This window comes from Talpa europaea (assembly GCF_964194135.1).
Source record: "Talpa europaea genome assembly, chromosome: 2".
Taxonomy (NCBI): Eukaryota; Metazoa; Chordata; class Mammalia; order Eulipotyphla; family Talpidae; genus Talpa; species Talpa europaea.
This window is the reverse complement of record NC_140068.1, coordinates 107244012-107266558: the sequence shown is the minus strand read 5'-3', so window position 1 is coordinate 107266558 and position 22547 is coordinate 107244012. Positions and strand designations below refer to the sequence as shown.

Here is a 22547-nt window from a genome sequence, read left to right as displayed (position 1 = left end):
CCCGCGCTGCTCACCGTCCCGGCTCTGGTTGTAGTAGCCGCGCAGGTCCTCCAGGAGCGCTTTGAGCCTCTGCGCCGAGAGTCTTTGGCTCCGCGTCTCCTCTTCCTGATCCTCCTGCCCCACCTGCTCCGCCCAGGGCGCCAGCACCTCCACCCTTTGATCCGGAGAGTCACTGTCGAACCGCCCGAACTGCGTGTCGTCCACGTAGCCCACCGCGAAGTACCAGGGCTCCCCGAGGCCGGGCCAGGACGTCGCGGTTTCTAAAAGCCTCAGAGAGTGGGAGCCTGGGGGCGGGGAGGGGTGAAAGCCGGGCTGACCCTCCTCCCGGGGCGGGTCCTGAGTCCCAGGGAGATGGGGCAGGGGAGAAAGTGTCCAGGAGGGAGGGAGCTCCAGAGACTGAAAATGGGCAGCGGGTCCAGAGGGGGCAAGACTCAGGGGGACAAAAGGAGGAGACAGGTGGGGGGACAGAAAGGGACCAGGACTGAGGGGGCCACGGGGGTGACAGAGGGGCCTAAGGCAGCAGCTTCCTCTGCAGAAGCCTTTTCCCTCCACCCTGCACTCACCAGCCCAGGGGTCTGTGGGGGCCAGAGGCCTGGAGAGAAGCAGCAGGAGGAAGGTTGGGGGCCCCATGACCAGCACTGCTGAGGTCTGGGGAGCTTCTGACTCTAGGGTGTGGGTGGAGACTTAACAGGGCAGGCAGTGATGCTGATTGGTTCTCTGGGAAGCTCCAGGCACTGGGGACTGAGAACTGGGGAGGAGTCACAAGTATGCAGGGCCCAGGCACTGCTGGTTGGAGACAGAAGTGAAACCAAGGAGCCAGTGGGGTATCCCCAAGAGTAACCTTCCTGCCCTAGACACAGCCCTGGAGTCTGGAACTGTAACAGGGTGGTCCCCAGAAAAGGGGGGGGGGTCCAGGTTTCCTGCCCCACCCAAAAGGAGGATGGAGCTGAGCCGGGAGAGAAGAAGCTGCAGAGGAGACTGAAGAAGGAAGGAAGCAGGATGGAGCCAGAAAGAGACCTGAGGAGGCACATGGAGCCTAGAGACACGTAAGAAACTGTGCTTGCCTTTTGGTCGTGGGCTGGGTGACACAGTTGTGGGTGAGACCCGTGGGGAGGTGACAGTGGCAGCTTTTATCTTGATTTTGATTTTGCTCTTTTCCTTCCGGCCTTGTCTGTTGTTTATGACCTTTTCTGTGGGTCCCCACTGGAAGATGCTTTAGACTTGTGGCAGGCTTTGGGGCCTTGCTCTGGGCCAATCCCATTTGGATGGAGTTCTACCCACAGGGGACAGGTAACTTTGGGTGCCTGATTTAGAAACTATATTCTTTGCCTTTTCTGTATTGTTTCCTAGTTGTGTTAAAGTTCCTTCCCATTAAAGTCTCATATCTTTTGTGTTGATGCAGTGGATGGCAGAACCCATTTAGAGTAGGCAGGTTTTGGGGGGTCTGGGGTGCCCTCTCCCTGCCCTGTAACAGAACTATGAGAACCAGACTAGGGACCTGTGGCTTTGCTCTGCCCCCTCCTCTCCTCACCCAAAGATTTGTCACCCTGTCTCCATGATTCCAGGCCCAAGGACTGGATCAGCAATTCTCAGTCATTGTCCTTTCAGGATCCGTGTCCAGTCTTACAAATTAGGGAGGACGCCAAGTATAACTGTTACAGAGCAACCCTGATATAAAACGGGCTGCCTGGCTGTGGGTCCTCACCTGCCACTGAAAAGGGACTTGTTAATACTCCACTACAGGCACACACAAAAGGTTAATAAAAGGTTTATTTACAAGGGAAAGGGAATTGAGGAAATGTACAACTCAGGGAGAAAATAGGGAAATAGAGTCTTTAATGCGTCCTACCCCGTCCGCCCACCTGGAAACCCAAAGGCACTCTGAGAGCTGGCCGGATGCTTCGAGCTGGTGGAGAGCCAAAATGGGGGATCCCCTCCAAAGCCCACATGTCTGGCTTTATACCAAACCTGGCTGCTTAACCCCACCCTCAGGTCCCAGCCACCTTCCCTTTGGTGGTGATGGGATTTGGAGTTCCCAGTGTCTTTTGGCTTTGGTCTGGAGTGGGGGGTGGAGTCCACAAAGCCTGCATGGAATTAGCTTTAGGACATCCTTTTCCCCCAACAGAAGTAGTATTTTCACGTTATTGGGAATATTCCACTTTGATACTAAATTAAAACTATACAGGTGGTCCTGGGAGCCATGCTACTCATGTCATCTGACAAAGGTCGGGGCATGGGGCAGATTCCGGAAAAGTCAGGAATCTCGTTAGCTGACTCCTGCTAGAGTCTCCTCATTTGTTTATGGCTAGTTTCTACCATTGTTAAATACACATTTAAAAGTAAAACTACAAATCCTGTTTGATCAATTACTGAATAACCAATTTGATGGCAAATGGCACTGCGTGATACAAATATTACATTTTTTATAAAATTAGTAATTCTTTGCCAAAAGGCAGTAATTTAACATTCATTTGGCCTTACATTAACAAGTGAAAAAAACTTCTTGGAACAAAAGGCTGTAAACATCTCTTGGCCAAGTCTCTGATATGGAGATATGGTCTTTTGAGGCAAGGGCTAAATGGGGAAGGAAATTCTTTTACTTTAAAGTTAAAGATAGCATTTGGGTGGCAGAGGGAAGCCATGCTCCAAGTGTAAGAAAATTCCTGATAAGCCAGGAGGCGCCATAGCAAGCTCCTGCTAAATTCTTCCTGTTTGTTTAGGGCTGATTCCCCTGGAGGTAATGATTGGTATGGTAGCTGTTAGAGTATGCATTCAAGAATAAGTCAACAGCAATTTTGTGACTGGTTGAAATAATAACCATGGCAGCACATATAATGCACGTGGAAATAGGCAATGTTACAACAACTGATATGTCACGCATTAACCATTCTGGGAACTGTGGAATCAAGCCTAAGTATTCTTAGCCATTGCTTTGTCATTTTGTGTGTAACTACCGTTTTAGAATTTTAGGTCTTGCTGTCCCTGGAAAGACTGCATTCCAGAGTTCGACCCCCACCGCAATCTGGTCTTATCTCAGTCCGCTAACCACAGTGGAGCCGAGCAATTCGAGCCACTAATGGGGTCAAACTAGCCATAAAATAGAGCTGCATCTCGATGTGACCAATCAGCTCAAAAACTGAAACTGTGCACCCACCATTGTTAGGAAATGCACCTGTGTAACCAATGAATGGTTGCCAACATGATTTAATTTTTAGAGATCTGCTTGTAGCCCTATATAAGATCCCTGTTCCCTTTGTTCAGGGCTCTCTGTGGAACAAAGTTTAGCCAAGGTTTCGCCATTTTGTATATCCTCCACCTTGATATGTTAGTCCTTGTCCAGCCGCATTCTGGAGATAGTTTCAGCACTCACAACCCTCACTCCACTTGGTGACGAAAAAGCAGACCTCCCCAGCCGCCACTGAGGGCAGTCCTATCCATAAATGGGACAGCATCACTAACTGTCCAATCAGTTTGAAACCGTAACCGTGCACGCCGAAATGCCTTTGTAGTAGCCAATGAGTAATTGCCAGCTTCTTTCAAAATTCGCGCCTGCTCGTGACCCTATTAGAGACCCCTGCTTACTCTGTTCGGGGCTCTCGACCTCTGCTGTTGCATCAGTGCGTGTCGTGGGCCCGGAGTCGAGTCCGTAATAAACTCCTTTGTGTTCTTGCATTGGCTGTCTGTGTCCTTGGGGGTTGCACTGGTCGATGTTGGGCACAACACTGTCGATATCTGCCACTGCATTGGTAGGTGCCATGAGCCCGGACTCAAGTCTGTAATAAACTCCCTTTCATATTTGCATCGGCTGTCTTTGGATTCTTGTAGGCTATTGAGACAGGGCAAGCTAGGGTTATTAGGCAGTTTTAGGACTTTGCAGGAGGGGACCTTTTAAGAATTCAGGAAGGCTTCAGAGATAAGGACGAGCAAGGAAATGAAACCAATTCCACTGGGAAAAACAAACATCCCAGCACCACAGATAATCTTGTTAAGGATGGTCCTGGTTTTCTTCAAATGATAAAGTGTAAAGATGCTCACCGGGAGGGCTAGACCATAAAGATAAAGATATAACAAATGGGGAAAGACAGACCTGTTAGATAAGGAATGTAAAGATCTCCCACTCAGTAGCAAATTAAGTGAGACAGCCAAAAACTGACCAATCACAAAGAGACTGGTAAAGCTTTAGAATAATCAGGGAAAGAAAGTATATATTCCCTGAGACACGACTTCACTTTGGCTTCCTTGCCCCTCCCAGGCCTGGTTCCCTGGCCTGGGAGTCCCACTTTATTTCTGCTCTTTTCCTCCTCAATAAACTTTTTCTTTCTATAAACGAACCTGCCTCTTCTCGCTTGCTTGCCTGAGCGTCTGCGAAGTTCCTGCTGCAGCTTCGTGAGACACCAACCCGTGGGGGGGTCTAGCGGCTGGGGCTCAGCACAGCCCTGCAGCCTGGAATCCGTTCCTGGCTGGGAGACTAGGCCTGACAATTCTGGTATCACTATGATCTCCGAGTCTGCTGATCTTGGGCACAACAGGAACCAAAAGCTATAACCATCTCCGGCCCCGCCTCTGATGAAATGTTTGTAGTTCCTTAAACAACAATCAGCAACCCTACAAAAAAAAGAAATTTTCCCTTGATCTTAAAGTTAAATGTGGAGACTAGGCTAACGAGATAAGTATAGGAGTAATAGGTAAAAAAACCTCTTATGTTAGATTAGGAAAATGCCACCCTTAATTGAGAGCTTGGGGCTAGGGAAAAGTCAATGCATCTTCCTTCCCCCAGGTAACTTCCTGCCCTTTGTGTCCCCTAGCCCTTAGTTAATCCTTCACTATGGCAAACATAGAAATGTTGGTTTCAGTCACAAGTTTTTTGCTAGTAATAAAATGACTATTTAAGGTAAATGACTACTCTAAGAACACTTTTGTTTATCAACTGTGCCTTCTTTAAATCAAAAAATAATAAATGTCACGACCTCTACAGGAGGGCAAATAGATCCTTGGCTATTCTTGAGAAAGATGTGATAATTGTTATCTTCCTGCCTTAATGCGTATGCTTATGCACTCTCATGTTTAGCTTGAAATGTATAAATAAAGGGCTGCTGAGACCCTCAGGAGGATGATGTCTGCACCCTGATCAAGTGTTTGCATCTCTGTACTCCCCCTCCCCCTCATTTTCCACAATTGCTTTGAGGCCATCCCATCCTTCAGGAACCCCTGACTCCCAGGCTGCTGCAGCTGGCTCACAGCAGGTGGTATTTTCTCAAAGGTTATTTGCAAAGTGAAACTTGAAACAGTAACATTGAATATTTCTTATTCTGTTACATTTCCATAGTCCTCTCTTGCATATTGATGGAGTCCTGTGCTGCTGCAGACCAGCCCCAGCTAGAAGTTTGTGTCAGGGGTCTCAGAGAGGAGAGGACAGCGTCGAAGGACTGAAGGGAAGTGGAGCGAGGTAGAAGTGAGGTAGACACAGACACCTTAGTTCGTGCAAGTATCTCCTGCTGAGGGTCTCAGCGGGTCTTTATTTATACCTTAAGGCCAGTGGTGGGATTACATCAGCATAAGCACTGAAGCAGAGCAAAGGCAATCAATACATATTTTCTCATGATCATGTAAAGACTCCCTTGGCCTTACACCCGTAGGCCATTCTTTGGTAACCTAAGAACAATTAGTTTCCTAGGTACAGCTCATTTACTAGCATGATCAACAGCACAACATTTGGCAACATTTAAACTTTCCCAATTACAAACATGGGTGTAAAGTTCCTATTCTATATTCAATTACTAAAATCAATCTATTTCCTAGCACTCAATTAACTTGGTTAATATATTAATTACTTCAAAGTGGTTTAAAACAATTCATCAGATCTATGTAAGGTCTACTGAAGTCTAACTCTTAACTAGAAATTCCTAACCTCCACACGGCCTGCTAATTATTGACCTCATACACCAGGAAACGTATTGTTGCTGTAAACAGGTACCTCCCATGTTAGGCTATAGTTTCCAAACTCAGCTAGTTCAGGGCAGCTTGTTTTCCATAGTTCTTAGGGTCAAAACATTTCTTTCCTAACTGTGCCTATAACAATTTTTTACTTCTTTTGTGATAGTTCATGTGTACGAACAGTAAGCCAGTTGTCACCTGGGTCCGAATTAGGTTTTCACATGCCAGTTAATAACTAACTTACTTCAGCATTAACTAAGAACAAAGAGGAGAGCATTAGCAGGCATTGCCATGGAGACTCCCTAGTTCAGATCTTCTTTGGGAAGTGCAAGAACTTCCTTCTTCTGGGAAGTACAACTTTCCCTTTTCGGGGGAGCACAGGAACTCCCCACTTCTCGGGAGTCTCCCCCAATGCCCGGACCTTGTCAAGAGACAGCATGGGAGGCGCAGCCTGCTGCACTGTGCTAATGTGTAATATGCTAATGTGTGGGTTTTTTTTTTAAGATTTATTTATTTATTTAAACAAGCACTGGGTACAGTCAGAAGCGCGGGAGGGTGAGAGAATTCACCAGAGCCAGAGAGGGGAGCAGAACAGGCAGACTGATGAAATACACTGCTGAGGGGAACAGCGGATGGCAGGAGAGGTCTGCGCACCATGTGGGACCCTCGCCAGCGGCCAGGGATCGAACTGGCACTGCAGAGGCTGCGGGCAGCTTCACAGCCCAGTGCTCAACCCCTGTGCCACCGGGGAGGCCCATAATGTGTGATTTTTTTAAGTAATATATTGTTTCCCTAAGTTATAAAGACCTTCATGTTCATTACAGTGGAATCAAATTATTAAAAAAATTGATTTTATTTTTCACCACAAATCCCAAAAGTAAAAGTACTACTGGAAATCGTCAAGTTTAGTGACAGGACACGATTTTCCACAATTCTGGTCTTGTCTGAGCACTTTTATTTTGTCAAGGTGAGGTTACTGTCAGTTATCAATTGTCAGTTGAATGTCAGTTTCTTAAAGGAGCACACATTCATTTTCAGGGCAATATCTGTCAATTAACCAAATCCAAATAGCCATAGTTTTTGTCATTCATCCCTTCATGTCAAGATGGTGTTGCCTACAAAAAAAGAAAAACAGTCTAATGCTGCACCTCCCCCTGCAGTGACCTTTAGGGCTAATGGCTTTCGCCAAGGTCCCTAGGTCTGGCTGGGCAAGGAACCAGCGCGCAGGGGGAGAACAGCAAAACTCCCTAAAGCAGGGGAGTACAGCAAAGTTCCCTGAAGACATGGATAAGACAGAAGCTTATCAAAGGATTACAACCACCAGAAGCTAAAACCTTATCCCGTCTTTCTAGAACTACAAACTTTATCCCTTTATTGTCCTTCTAAAACTTCCTTTTTTCTTATATAAAGGTCATTTGTTGTTAATTAAAAAATCATATGAAATCCTTAACACAAGGCTGACTCAAATGAAACGTTACTAAACCCTGTAATAATTAAAAAAATAGTTTTAAGTGAAAAAAGTAGCTAGTAAAACAAAAAATGCGATCATATAGTTTAAAAACAAAACTAATGGATTATCTACTTAAGAATGAGGCTAGGTCCAGATGTAAACCACTCAGCGATAAGCTAAATCCATTCACTGCTCCTGTATATATACTGGCGACTAACTTAAATAAAATCGCACTCAGATTTACACTCTCTCTTGAAGTGTATCTGTTTGTCATTTCTTCAACCAAATCCCTGACCACCCTGCACGTTTCTCTCAACCCTGAGACGGCCTCATCGTCTACTGCTGTGCTGGTCCGCGGCAGTCTAATTCATCTCATGCAAATATTTTCCTTGTCACATAGTAGCAGGGAACACAGCAGAAGTACTCTGTGTGTACTTGCGTGTCATCACATCAGGTACTGTACAATTGAATTTGATGATAAAATAATGAAGCTAATTTTCAATGCTTCAACAAGACATTTTGAAATGAAACTGGCTTGGAGTTGTGGTTCTGAGGTAAGTAGTGGTGAAGAATAACTACTATTGCAGTTAGTAATACAAGCTGCATTTTTACTAAGTTTTATCTCAGCAAATGTCAAAATAGTGAAAAAGCCAAAGATGTCTAAGTGATGTTTTGAAAACAGTTTTGACCTCATGGATCCTGTGACAGGCTCTGGGTGACTTCACAGACCACACTTTGACAAATGCTTTTCTCAGTGAACCAGGGAGCATCTCCCAAGTGTTCTCTGCCTTAGTCTCCCCTTCACTTCCCAGAATCCCCCTCCCTAGATGGCTCCTGACTCTGTTACGGAGCAACCCCGATTTAAAACGTGTTGCCTGGCTGTAGGTTCTCACCCGTGCGCTTAAAAGGGACTTATTAATACTCCACTACAGGCACATACAAAAGGTTAATATACAAGAGAAAAGGAATTAAGGAAATGTAGAACTCAGGGAGAAAATAGGGAAATAAAGTCTTTAATGCGTCCTACCTGATCTGCCGACCTGGAAACCCAAAGGCACTCTCAGAACTGGCTGCGAGCTGGCGGAGAGCCAAAATGGGGGATCCCTCCAAAGCCCCCGTGTCTGGCTTTATACCAAACCTGGCTGCTTAACCCTACCTTCAGTTCCCAGCAACCTGGCTGCTTAACCCCACCCTTCCCTTTGGTGGTGATGGGATTTGTAGTTCCCAGTGTCTTGATGGCTTCGGTCAGGAGTGGGGGTGGAGTCCACAAAGCCTGTATGGAATTAGCTTTAGGACATCCTTTTTTCCCTAACACCTCCCCAAGCTGACTCCCCTGAAGACACAATGAAGAGCAGAAAGAGGGCCATGGAGATGTGGAGCTTGCACTGTCATGAGAGAAGGACACTGAGTAAAGGTGACAAAGACACGTGTAAACCCTACCAGAGCCCCGTGCTGGGAGGAGGGAGAGTGTTTATTGTGAAAGTAGAGAAGTAGGAGTGCTATCAGGTCCCTTTCTATTATTTTAAATAATGTTAAAAGATGTAAAAAATATATTAAAAAAAGGGCCTCCCTGGTGGCATAAGATTAAAGTTTCAGCGCTATCACTGCACAGGACAGAGTTTGATCCTCGGCCAGGGAGTAACCCACATGGCACAACAGACCTCTCCTGACTCACCAGCTGCTCCCCTCAGCAGTGTATTTCAGTAGATCTGCCAGTTCTGCTCCCAACACTGTCTCTGGTGAATCTTCTCACCACCATCCCCCACCTCTGGCCTGTATGCCAGTTCTTCTATGCATAAACAAACAAACAAACAAATAAATAAGATGTATATCTTTAAAAATATACATTAAAAATAAATTTAGCATAAAGATAAAAGTGTTTATTTAATATTTTATCTTAGAATGAGAGAGACCTCTTGGAACTTATAAATTTGTTCGTAGAAATGAATAACTCAGCATATGAACTGGAATATTGAAGTCTCATGCCCACTAGTTATACAAATGGAAAAGAAATATCAGAGAGAAGACCTACAAGAATATGAGTCTTTCGATCAAGAGATTCCAAATAGTTAATAATACAAGTGTCTAAAAAATGGAGAGTGGAAATGATTTAAAAAAATCAAGAATGCGGGGCCCCCTCCCGCGGAAGAAACAATCTGGTCCTTGATGTTCAGCACAGTCAAGGAGCCGAGCACGCGGAGGGGGACACGCTGCACCTGCTCCCCAAGAAGATTGCTGCTGATGACGTACCAGATTCTAAGAAGATTGATGGCCATAAACACAATGTACCTGCTGTTCCTGCCATAGCAACAAATTCCTCCTGTGTTTCTGCGTACCCTTTTGTTGACCTCTGTTACTATGAATGTTTTTTCTTTCCTGTATTGCTTTAATTTTCCTAGTCACAATACAATGGTGTTATGAGTCAAATGTTACTGTTTAATACATAACCACAAAAATTCAGCAACATAAGATCCAGTTAACAAAGGAGTAAACAATTATATATGAAAAATAATATAGTAACTTCCTCCAACAGTCAAAACATTTCTCAGTATAAGTCATAAATAAAAAACACCCCTTGGCAACCACCTCAAGGTGGTCTTGCATAAAAATCCAAGCTTGCAAGCTTCTAATTAAACCCAATCATTATAAATAAAATATTAACCTGAATAAATAGTTAATAAAGGCGGCTAGTTTCAAAACAGTACTTATAATTATAGGTTTAAATATAGGTTTAAATTAAAAACAAGTTAAACAAGTATAGGTAGGTAAAAAATTACACTGTAACCATGACAATATGCAATCTGTGACCAATCATTAGTTAAAATATAACTTGTTGTAATCCTAAGCATATTTTATAATTATATCATGTCATGTCAATCATTTTTTGTGATGTAATGCTTTTAGAAATGTATAAAAATGTACGTTGATTTTGAGCACATTACAGTCAGATGTTCACTCCTGAAGTGTGTCTGTCTGTCATTTTTACCGAATCCTTGACCACCCTGCTTAGTCTCTCATCCCTGGGTCAGCCTTGCTAATCTACCTCTGTGCCAATCGGCGGCACAAGAAAATCCCTGAGCATTCACAGATAAAATGTGTACGCTGAGTGTCCTACCCGGGTTCCTACAGAGGATGAGCAGCCCCACACCATGACCTGCCCCAGGAACTTTCAGAAAGAAAATGGAGAAGGACAGACCTTGGAGCCCTCGAGAGACAACTCAGGCCTGGAGGCCAGAAGACCCTGGAGGCAGGCCTGCCCAGTCCGCAGGGGAATCTGATAGGGGGGAAAGGATGTCCCGAGCAAACTCCATACAGGCTTTGTGAACTCCACCCCCACGACACTGGGATCTACAAAATCCCATGATCACCAAAGGGAAGGTTGCGGGGACCTGAGGGTGGAATTAAGCAACTAGGCTCTTGGTTTGGGTATTTAACTGTCTGTGTGTGGGGGTGTCTCTGGCTAGGCCAGGAGGCATGCTACTGCTAGGTTTTCGCCAGCTCAGTGGGTCACTGGGATTCCAGGTCAGCGGAACATGTAGGACGCATTTACGAACTTATCTCCCACTTTTTCTCCCTGAGTTATTCATTTCCCATTCCCCCTTCCCTTGTAAATAAACCTTTTATCCACCTTTTGTGTATGTCTGCCATTTAGCATTAATGAGTCCCATTTAAGCACGTGGGTGAGGACCCACAGTCAGGCAACTCCATTTTTATTTATTTATTTATTTTTATTTATTTATTTATTTATTTGTTTGTTTGTTTTATACAAAAAAGAACCGGGGTACAGGCTAGATGTGCGGGAGGGTGAGAGTATTCACCAGAGACAGTGGGGAACAGAACAGGCAGACTGATGAAATACACTGCTGAGGGAGGCAGCGGGTGAGACAGGAGAAGTCTGTCATGCCATGTGGGACCCTCGCCGGTCAGCCGGGATCGAACTGGCGCTGCAGAGGCTGCGGACAGCTTCACAGCACTGCACTCAACCGCTTGCACCACCAGGGGAGGCCCCAGGCAACCCCATTTTATATCGGGGTTTGCCCTGTAACAAATCCAGCCCAGACTCCGTGTCAGGCCCAGGTGAGCGGAGGCACTGGGGGCACAGAAATTCATTTCAGCTGTTCATGGTCTCAGGGGTTACTTTCCACGTCCTTCCTCTAGTGGGCAAAGGACACTAGTGGGCAAAGGGGGGAACGAAGATGATGGACACAGAGAACAGGACACAGGAAAATCAACAACAGGGGACAGGAGAGAGGCCAAGTGTGAGGTGAGGAATCCGGACTTCAGCCGTGCCCGGTGAGCAGGACCCAGGCCCGGGAGGCAGGACTGAGACTGGGGAATAGGGGTCTGCCCAGGATGAAGCAGGCAAAATAGCTGGTGGGTGTGAGATGTCCCTAGAGATTCTGACCCTGGGGTGGTCTTGGGGGTGATTAGGAATGAGCACAACAGGAACTAAGCTAGTGAGGGAACAAGATAATTATAACTCCATAGAAGAAAAGTTTCCTGGTCTACTCACTGCTCAGCTGTGACTGGCTTTCACAAGGTCATAACAATGCAAACCCTGGATCCTGGTGTGTATCTCAACAACCTGCCATGGAGGTCTCAGGGCACAAATGCCTGTACTGTAGATTCTGAGGGGTCACCTCCCAGGCCCCTTGCAACTCAGAGCCAGTTCTGAAGGCCTGGGCAGTGTGGGCATGGTCCTTCTCCAAGGTCCTGGCAGAAGATTTCAATGTGAAGTAGGACAAGGGGCCTCAGGAAGGCTGTGTGGAAGATAGTGACTGGTGACCCTGGGGAGGAAGCCACAGCTGTCATCCAAAAGAGGAAACACAAAGAGGAAGCAAGTCACCCGGTGCTTCAGAACAGGTCCCACATGCTCCGTGGTGCCCCAACCCTGAAACAAGAGGCATCTCTTCTGAAATAACACATGATTCTGGCTTAGGACATTAAAAATGTTGAACAAGACACATCTCAGCTGATGCCGGTGTTGGCAGAGATGGACCACGCCATCCCTAGCAGTGTCTACTCAGATGTTGCCATTCACTCTCTTGTTGGCCACCTTGTTCCAGGTGTTCCCAAATATCCAAACGCATGGCTAGCCACAAATTCTCACCTTTGATTCCTCCAGTCTGTGATATTTTTTTACTTCTGTTTCTCTGAGCTTGTGCGGATTGGGGAATTCATCAGTCATAGGTGTAGACTCACAGATTATACCAGGATCAGTCTGTCACTCAAGGGTAGAGCTCCCTCTAAGTTCTTTCTGTTTTTCCATCAATTTCTCTTGAGTGTCCCACACCTGTGCAATTTAGTGGTCAGCCAGGGATTTGACAGTCTGTATTCAGATTTGGGATCTCAACCCCCCACCCCTCTTGTTAAAATACATATTAATTAAACTTCCTTGGACATGCTGTATTTTCAGGATATCCTTAAGATCCATATAGAGAAAGCCATAACTTCCATATGAAGATAGGTTATTATAGATCAACCTATGCATTACATAGTATTGTGGGGCAGATAATGAAATTTAAGAACATTCTACAAATGCCCTGTCCAATATGGTAGCTACAAGCAGCATATATGAAGTATAATATAAAATTGAGTATCTCAGGTTATGAGCCATATTTCAAGTGTTCAGTAGCCCGGTCTTACAGGCACCATATTGTTCAGTGCGTATGGAGAACAATCCCTTCTCCTAGAACATTCTGTTGCACAGCACAGCTCTTCATGCTTTGGGGATATCAAGTCAAATGCATTAGACACACACACATGTAAAGTGAAAGGGTCAATATTATCTCTCTTAAGTAATAGGTAATAGGTCAGGTCACTATCTGGATAGACATACATACTAAGCTGGTATAAAACAAAACCAAAAGAGGTTCTAGTGCCTCCAGACACAAAATGTTCCCAGTTGCAAAGGGAAACATCTGCCCCATCTCCCCTCTCAGACAGAGGACATGTTCATCCTCTCTGTGGATTGAGTTTTCTTCCAGGAGAGTCCAGGAACAAAGCTCAAACATAAGCTTTGGGAGCCTGATGCCCAAATCAGGGAAAGGGATTCTGGAAATGAAGAGGAGGCAAAGGTAGAGAACACTTGGGAGACTCTCCATGGTTCAGTGAGAACTGCACTTTTTAAAGTACAGTCTGTGGAACACTTGATGTCACCCAGAACCTTCCACAGGACCCATGAGATCCAAACCATTTTCATAACATCACTTAGATAACACTGGCCTTTTCATGCTTTCGACATTTCCTCTGAGGTAAAACTTAGTAAGAGTGGAGACTGCAGTACCAACTGCAGTAGTAGTTCTTCACAACTTACTTGTGGGAAAAAAAAAAAATCCAAACCAGTTTCACTTCAAAATGTCCTGGTTAAATCATGAAAGTATCTTTTTTATTTTATCATCTTGAAATCCACATTTTTTAAAGGTCTGAAATGATGACAAGGAAGTTCACATAAGGCCGGTGTGCTCCAGGCCAAAGGGCCATGTCCTGGGGGAAATGTATGAAGTGAATTAGCTTTCTCTTTTAGGAATCCCATTTTTAATTAAAGGGTGAATGGCTACTACTATGGGTACTTAGACTAGTTGAATTGCAGACACTTGCCTGAAAATGAATGTGAGTCTGTCCCTTAAGAAAATCTAATGAATATTGACCCTGACAGCACTTGTTGTCTTGATAAAATGTAAACTCCACATAAAATGTAAAAACGAGAATTATGGAAAATTGAGTCCCATCACTATAAACTTGACAACTTCCAGTATGGACTAATTTTTCTTTTGGGATCTGTGGCAAAAAATAAAGCAGATAATTTTTTTGATAATTTCATTCCAGTGTAATGAACACTGAAGACCTATATACAACCCAGTGAAACTGCATTACTTTAAAAAATAATATCATATACTAGTACAAAATATACAAGAGAGGCTTATATAATTAATGTAACAGAATAGGTATTGTTTCAGGTTTCACTTTGCAAATAACCTTTGAGAAACTACTACTTACGTAGTTATAATTTAGCATCAAAGTTGAATTTTCACAATTACCTGACAAGGTTATTCAAACACTACAGCTCATACTATCATGAGGCTGTATATTTTCTTCATGGACTCCAATAGAAACAACAGATTACATGTAGAAGAAAATATGAAAATTCAAAGATTTTCTAATGAGCAGACAAGAAAAACACAAAAATTTAAATTTTTCTCCTTATCCTGATTATTTTCAGATAATTTTCTTAAAAATAACTGCAATGGATTATTAATATTATTCTAAAAGTGAAATAGTAACACTTTCAAAATGGTTTCATTCCTTGTTTAGTGAATATTGATTGCTATAACCCACATGAACAAAATTATATTTAGGGTCCTCACTAAGACTGCACAGAGACCCTGAAAGGAAGATGTTTGAGAATCGCACAGACTGTTCCCAGGCCTGGACTCGGGGAGACTGTGTGACAAACACTTGATGCAGGAGAGGAAGGGGCAAAGCAATGACCACCCCCGTGTCTGGGTGCTGTTCTCAGGGTCTCAGTCCCCAGGGCATGTCTGGGGCCAGGAAGGTGACTGTTGGGGATTCCCCACCTCCTTTCAGTATCACTTGCTATCACCACCTGTGCCAGGTCCTCCTGCCTGGATACTGGTGACTCTCCCAGTTCTCACTCCCTATTGCCTGGAGGGTTTCCAGAGCAGCCAATCAGCATCCCAATGGCTCCTATCAACCTTCCTGCCCTCAGTCTCCCCAGACCCTGGGATGTGCTGGTCACGAAGCCCACAATCCTCCTGCTGCTGCTCTGGGGGATAGGGGAAGGGAAGAGAGGGATGGGAGAGGGAGAAGGGAGAGGGAGGGGTGGGGTGGGGCTGGCCTTGACCAACATCTGCACAGGTGAGTGTAGGGTCAGGCAGGAAACAACCACAGTGGAGTGGGAGAAAGAGCTAGGGAACCCTTGGGAGAGTCACAGGACCCCAGGAAATACACTTCTCTGTGGAGTCAGTCCAGTTGTTCCTCCTCTGCCCTGCCTTAGTCCCTTTCTCAGCAGCCCCCTCACCCGCAAGCCTGCCCTCAGTCCTCTTTCCCAGGAGCCCTTCTAGAGACCTTCAGATGGTCAGGATGAGGCTGTGGGTCAGGGTCCCACCTTCCCTTCCCTTCCAGTGCCCTCTCCTCAGCCCTCCATCCTCACTGTGGGCAGCACTGCTGGCCTGGTTCTTCTTAGAGCTGTGCTCACAGGCGGTGTGATGTGGAGGAAGAAGCTCTGGTTAGGAAGGTTGTGGGTGGGAAGATCTTGTCCACTGGTGGCTTTCAAGTCCCAGGTAGAACTTACCCTGCTTGGTAAATGCACTGTGTTGCCCAGTCTGGAGCTGACTGCTAACACTCTTTTGTAAAACACTTATGAAAATGAATCACAAATTGTTCTCTTTGATAATTCTGGTGATGGGGTCCTGATTCCCAGCAAATGGCAGAAGGGAAGGTCCCTGCTGAGGTCAGATTCCAACGAGGAGGTGGTAGGTCCAGTCCCCCCTGATCTCCTTTCTTCATATCCTGGTCCTGCCCTGGATGCTCACAGTTTCAAAACTTCCCTATGGTCCAGACTAGGGGATTCCTTTAGGACTTCATGGGCTGACTCCTCCCTGACCCTCCACACATAATGTTTCTTCCCACAGGGGAACAAGGAGGAAACTACGCTCAGGCTGCAGGTAAATGTGGGTCAGGGCTTTGGTCCCTGAGACCCTGAGGACCATGCAGATAGAGCCCACCCTCATCAGTCCCTCCTGTGGTCTCATCTCTCATGGCTCTGACCAGGTTCTGTTTTGTTCTCCCCCAGGCGGCAACAGTGCCCAGGGCCCTGTTGTGTCTCTCAGCTCCTAAAGGTGAGACCCTGGAGGCCTGCAGTGGGAGGGCCTGGGGCAGAGAGGATGAGACCAGGTTATGGGGAAATTGTGAGGAGGACATTTGAGGATGTGGTGGACTATGGAGAATGTAGACACTTAGTGATCCACCAGAACTTGTTCCTGACCAATTTCCTTCACAGTGTGAGATAGTGTCCTTGTGGGGACTTAGTGATGCAGGGTTTCTTCTGATCCCCACTTTGTGGCTTCAAGATTCCCTGGTTTAAACCACCATGAGATACCACCTCACACCTGTGAGAATGGCCCATAACAAAAAGACCAGAAAAACAAATGCTTGAAAATGTGGAGAAAAAGGGGGCAGCCCTGCTGAGGTGGGGATGCATGCTGGTCCAGCCCCCATGGAAAGGCTATGGATGGTTCTCAAAAGATCAAAAATGGATCTACCATATGACCCAGCAATTCTGCTCCTTGGCAACTACTTGAAGACTATAAAACACCAATATGAAGGGAAACCCGCACATCCATCATCACTGTAGCACTGTATTCAGTAGTCGAGTGATGGAAACAACTTAAATTCCCAAAAACAGAGGAGAAGATCAAGAAAATGTGGTCTGTATACACAGTGGAATACTTACTACTCAGTGTCAAGAAAAGTAAACTCATGCCATTTGTGCAACATGGATGGAGCTGGAAGGGATTATGCTCAGCAAATAGTTGGAAGGAGAAAGACAAATTCCAACGGTGTCACTGTGTGGAACATAGAGAAACAAAACAAATCTAACCCTTGAAATCTGACTATAAATCTGCACTACCAGGGGGCAGCGGGGGTGGTGAGAAAAGTGGGGGGGGCACAGTGGACTATGGTGGGGACCACGGGTGCTTTGGTGGTGGGTGCTGAATTAAGAACACCTGATCAGGCTGATCCTACACATCTGAAATACAGTGATATAAACCAACAATATGTCAATAAAATACATATTTACATTTAAATATCCCTGGTTTTCTTCCTGCAAAGGGCATCTTCATGTGTTGTGCTCCTATTAGCATAACGTGAGGAGGTGAGGAGACTGGCCCAGCCCTGCCCACCAGGACCCTCCCACACTGACCTGTGTTGTCCCCAAAAGGCCCCGGATGACCCTGCACACAGGAGTACATGACAGTAGAGATTAATCTCCAGACTCAAAGTTTTGGCTTCCTTTCAGAACATCTTCTGGATTATTCTTTCCATATTTCCTCAATCTTTTTTCAAGAATGCAATCCTGTGGTATTAGTAGAGAAAAGTATCAGATAATTCCTCCTCTTAGATCAGTTCTTGTTGGGTTTCTGTCTTCTCCGCAGCTGCTCCCTCTCCTTGCCCTATGGCCTAGTTTTCCCAGTGCTTCTGTGAATTTATGATTGATAAAGTAGAGTTTAAGATACATTTTCTGTTATTTTAAAATTGGTCCCATAAACTTAGGATCCTCTTTACTAAGGAGAGAAATACACCTGTATGCTGTGGTATGCAGGAAGGCTGGTGGCGAGGGTGCAGCACTTCGGAGAGGAGCACAGCGGACACTGATGTCAAGTGAGTGGAGGTGTGTTCAGCATGTGGTCTGAGACCACACTAGTAAAGACACTGTCTCTAGAACTCGGGGGTGCTCTACACTGATCATTCATGAACTGATTGTTACATGCAGATATGTGACAGGCTGTTTTTGCATCTTAACAGGCTCAACTTACTGACCTGTATAGCGTGTGTCCTAGTGGCATGAGGAGACTGTAGACTGTGTGATATTAAATAAGAGAAACATTCAATTAAAGTGAGTTAGACTTGTAGGACGGTGCCGCAGAGTCAGTGTGTGGGAACAGGAAGACAGTATCTTTCTAGTGTGGTCAGTGTGGGCCTCACTCAGAAAGACGCCTTTGGGGAAATATTTGAATAACGTGAATTACCCACAAGGGTGTCCAGGGAAGTTTTGTGCGGCAGAGCAACCCCCTCTGCAGTTGCATGAGGGCAGGCCTGTGTCGTGTGTCTGAGATTAGCGAGGAGGCTGCTGGCTGGAGCAGAGAGTGAGCCTGATGGGATCTCTGTGCCCCTACATCATGCAGACCTCAAGGACACTAAAAGGATTTGGACTTTTCTGCGTATGATGTGAAGTCACAAGATCTTTCTGAACAGAGTGTGTGACTCCTCTTAGAAGCATCAGTCTGGCTCCTGTGCAGAATCAAGACGTGAAGGTGTAAAGTCAGAAGATTATGTAAGAGCCGTGACAGGTGCTCCAGGTCCTAATCACCATCCACTTCCAGCCAAGTCCCCCCTGCCCAGATCCTGGCCGTGCAGGGCGTCCTCACATAAGGCACCTGGGTCCCTGTGAAGGGCCTATGAGCACCCTGAACCCCCCAAAAAGCCTGAGCACATGATGCTGTGCTAGGGAAGGGACTTCTCTTCTCACAGACCCAAGAAGAGATGAAAATCGTGAGCTCAGGGAAAGGACTAGGCCAGGGCCCGGCCAGGCTAAGGAAGCCGCCAGATGCATGTGAGCCAGCCAGTCTGAGTCTCAGCTGTCACCAGAGAGTTAGAATTTGGGCTCTCGGCAGAGGCAGCTCAGTGCTGTTTTTATGCTCTTCTTTCAAGTTGTAATTCAGGTTCCTTTCCACAAATGCCCTAGGAGCCCTCAGGTCAAGAACACCCTGTGCTGGGTCCTGTGCTGCCTGCATGCATGCTTGGGGCTCACTCCCCACATTCATCCCCAGGAGGGAAGACGTGATAGGGCAGGTCTCCCTCCCCCGTGATGTGAGTCCTCTGCTCACTAGAGGAGGCAGCAGAGGCTCCTGAGGAGACACTCGGGGACTCTCCTTGGGCCGGGCTGAGGAAAGGGCCTGCATGGACACCACTGCCTTTCCTCTGACACGTTCCTCACAGTTCCATAAGATATAGAAGAAAATAATCCAAATCTAAATTCCAGATTTTCCAAAAACCAAAAACACGTGCTCCCAAAGCCTTGTGCTTTGGACTGTGCTTTCGACTCTCAGCAGTCGGGGGTACACGGAGATCCCCTGGGAATGATCTCAGGAAGGCAAATTCCTGGATGAGATCTTCCAAACAAGTGACCCAAGTTCCCCAGGTGCCTCAGTGACTGTGTTGTCTGTGGAGACACAGTTTCATCCTGCCCTTGGTCCTCACCTTTGAGGACGATCCCCAGACAGACCTCAGCATCAGAAAGCCCCAGTGACATAAGAGCCCGCGGTGTGAGGATGTGAAGCACTTTCATAGGTTGGAGGGTCACTCTGACAAAGACACACGGGATGTGTTTCAACAGGGTCCTGAGAGCATGTCCACACAGTAAGCCAGGCCCATGAGCCTTTGGATGCAAAACCCGTGAAAAGTCCTGGGGTTTCACTTCTATTGTCTGAGGCACGTTTGGGAACATTGTTGCCACCACAAATGATTGTTGTCCTTTAAGCCTGTGGTTTCAATAAGATGAAGGGAGCAAAGGTGAATTTATTTCCCTCTTTTTTCTCCCTGAGTTATTCATTTCTTCATTTTCCCTTTCTTTTGTAAATAAACCCTTTTATTAAGCTTTTGTGTGCACCGGAAGTTGAGCATTAATAAGTCTCTTTTAAGCCTGCGGGTGAGGACCCACAGTCAGGCAACCTGTTTTATTTTGGGTTGCTCTGTAACAGTCCTGCTTTATGATTCATACTTAGTCCTCCTCCAGGCAGATGTGCCCATTTTCCCAGCTCTGATCATGGAATTAACCTCCCCTGTCCAAAGTCCTACTCTCTCAAATTTTACTGTCTTTGTTGAGTCCTCCTACATTGTCTGGCCTCATCTCTAGAGTATGTTTGGTTAACACCTCTTAGACTATACTGTCCTTATCTCAGAAGCCTCTTTACCTTCCAGGAATCCCTGCCTGCACTGTTCCTAAAGCTGCCTAATTAACCCTAAGGTGCAACTTCACTTTTACATTGTCAAGCCATCCAGAGCACATGAATTCCCTTATATGGGTATTATTTTAACATTACATAACAAGTTATTAACAGAAAACACATGTCAGAAACCCTATAGCCTTAAACTTCACATCAATCATAAACTTTTTTATATTTTTGAAGACATAAAAAGAAAAATCATTTCAAGTAACTGCTCCAACTACATTCATGTTTGTAAAGAGGTGGGGCAATCAGCTGCCAGCATCCTGTTTTCCAGGTTTAAGCTAAAATGACTCTCTTTAGTGTTTCAGGTTTTTATTTGGCATGCTTGGGGGCAACTTGCCTTTGGGCCTAAGCAGAGGACAATATTAAATACATTCATGACCCTCTCTGAGAATGTGCTGTAAATGGGTGTCTTGCTGTTTAAGGCCATGGGTAGAAACAACAAACCCCTTGAACCAAGAGGTTCACACAGTTTCACAGTTAGTTTGACTTGATCTGAGATCAAAGTCTGGTTTTAATTTCCTGCAGCTCCTAGTAAAGAAACAGGTTTACTTTACTCCTCAGAGCTTGAGGAGATGCTCCCTGCTTTCCTGAGCCTCCCTGTGCAGGACCCCACAGCTCTTCATAGTGGCCAGGGTGGTCTCTGTCCACATCTCCACTCTCTCCTTCCTGCTCCCTCCTGGGAAGCCCTTCTCCTCTGGGCTCAGGTGCAGGCCCTGCCAGTGGGAGGTTGACAATGATGGGTGATCCCCAAACTTGAGCCCTCATTTCAGTCAACACTTTGCTGTTTCTCATTGTTAACAACAGCTGACAATGGTCTGGTCTGAAAATGTTTTCCTTCTCTGGCTCCTGAGGTGTAGTACCAGTTTTTTTCAAATGATGGGACATTTTTGTCAAAATTAAATCATAAGATGTTCTAAAAAAAATGCACTGTGCACTGAGCTAGTCAAAATAATAATGCTATTATATTGAGAGGGTGAGGTTATATGAAAGAGGAGTCAGTTCACTAACAACAAGGCATAAAACTCAACAAAGAGTCCTAGTAGATGATATTTGGAAGCACAGAAACAAGTAGAGAATCAGCTAAAAGAAGTAAAACAGGATGTCTCTGAGATAGAAGAAATGGAAGCCTGAGGAACTCTGTCTTGACAACAGCTTTGTTCAAGCTTTTGAAATTATATACATATATCTATTTAAAAAAAATAGGACAATTATAACAATATACAGTATAAAAGGTATGTGAATGTGATTGCCTCCCAATATCTCATTATACATTAAAGTTTTGGACCCAGTTGATTGCAGAAACTGACACCTTGGAAAGTAAAACCATAGATAAAGGGGGGACACTGTGCAAAGGGCACTGACCTGATGTGAAGTAATGCGACACCCATTCACTGCTGGGAGAAATGCAAAATAGCACAGTCACTATGGAGGATATTTGGCAGTTTCTCATAAAGCTAAACACAGATTTATCCTAAAACCTGGTAACCATTCTTTTGGGTATTTACCCAACTCATTGGAGAACATGTTTACACAAAATCTGCACACAAATGCTTATAGCACAACAGCCCTTAAGTGTGGGCTGCACGTGGTGATCTTTCCAAAGACTGCCCTGTGGGCAGGGATATAGAAAAGAAACAACTTCACAGGGAGGAAGTGGAGACTCGAGCTCAGCCAGGTGGGGAAGGTGACATTATCCAGGTGAGGATCAGGAGCAGATTACTAACCCAACTATCAATATGTTCTTGAGAGTGACGCCCCATCTCTGTGGTCTTCCAAACCCATCACCCCAGTTAGCCAAAATCAATTTCAGGGGCCTTCTACAATCCGCCTGAGCAGGACTCCCCTAAATGTCCAGGTCAGCAAAACCCAGGAGAGTTTGAAACTCACTGTAGAGTAAATGAGTTAGAGGTCAGGCTTTTTTCCACCCTCCCACTGTTAGGGAGGAGGCCCAGCCCGAAGCGTTCCCGTGCCCATGTTCATGGACACCTGGGCAGGGGAGCAGGGACGCCTGTGGAAGTGTGGGCAGCTGTGCTGAGAGGCCAGGGATAAAGGGCAGAGTCACGCTGAGGCAAGACGACAGCTATGAGCGACCCTCTGGGGCAAGACAGCATGAGACAGCCTCCAGAGACAGGACACAGAAAAACACTGGGAGAGAAGCTGGCCTGTGCCCTGATTCAGTATAAAGTTCTGTGGACATCTACCAAAGGCTCCAAAATTTTCTTTTCATCTGTGAGAACCAACAATGAACCTGCCTGGCCTGGGCTAGTTGCAAAACACTGATTCAGCCTAGCAGCCTTAGGAAACATGTTGGGTTTTTACTTACTGTGGTATCAGGATGGGGTCCTGGGACAGAAAGAAGAAAAACTAATGACACACAAATGAAGCATGGAGTTTATGAATAACATATC

The 22547-nt window shown here is 45.6% G+C and overlaps 1 pseudogene across 1 annotated transcript in view; it reads right to left on the bottom strand.

The window, feature by feature from the left end:
- Window positions 1–22547, bottom strand: part of LOC311188221 (lathosterol oxidase-like) — a 42749-nt pseudogene that overhangs the window by 1291 nt on the left and 18911 nt on the right. The window contains exon 3 of the transcript in view: window positions 15–284. The product of the transcript in view is annotated as a lathosterol oxidase-like (transcript). The remainder of the gene's footprint in view (window positions 1–14; window positions 285–22547) is intronic.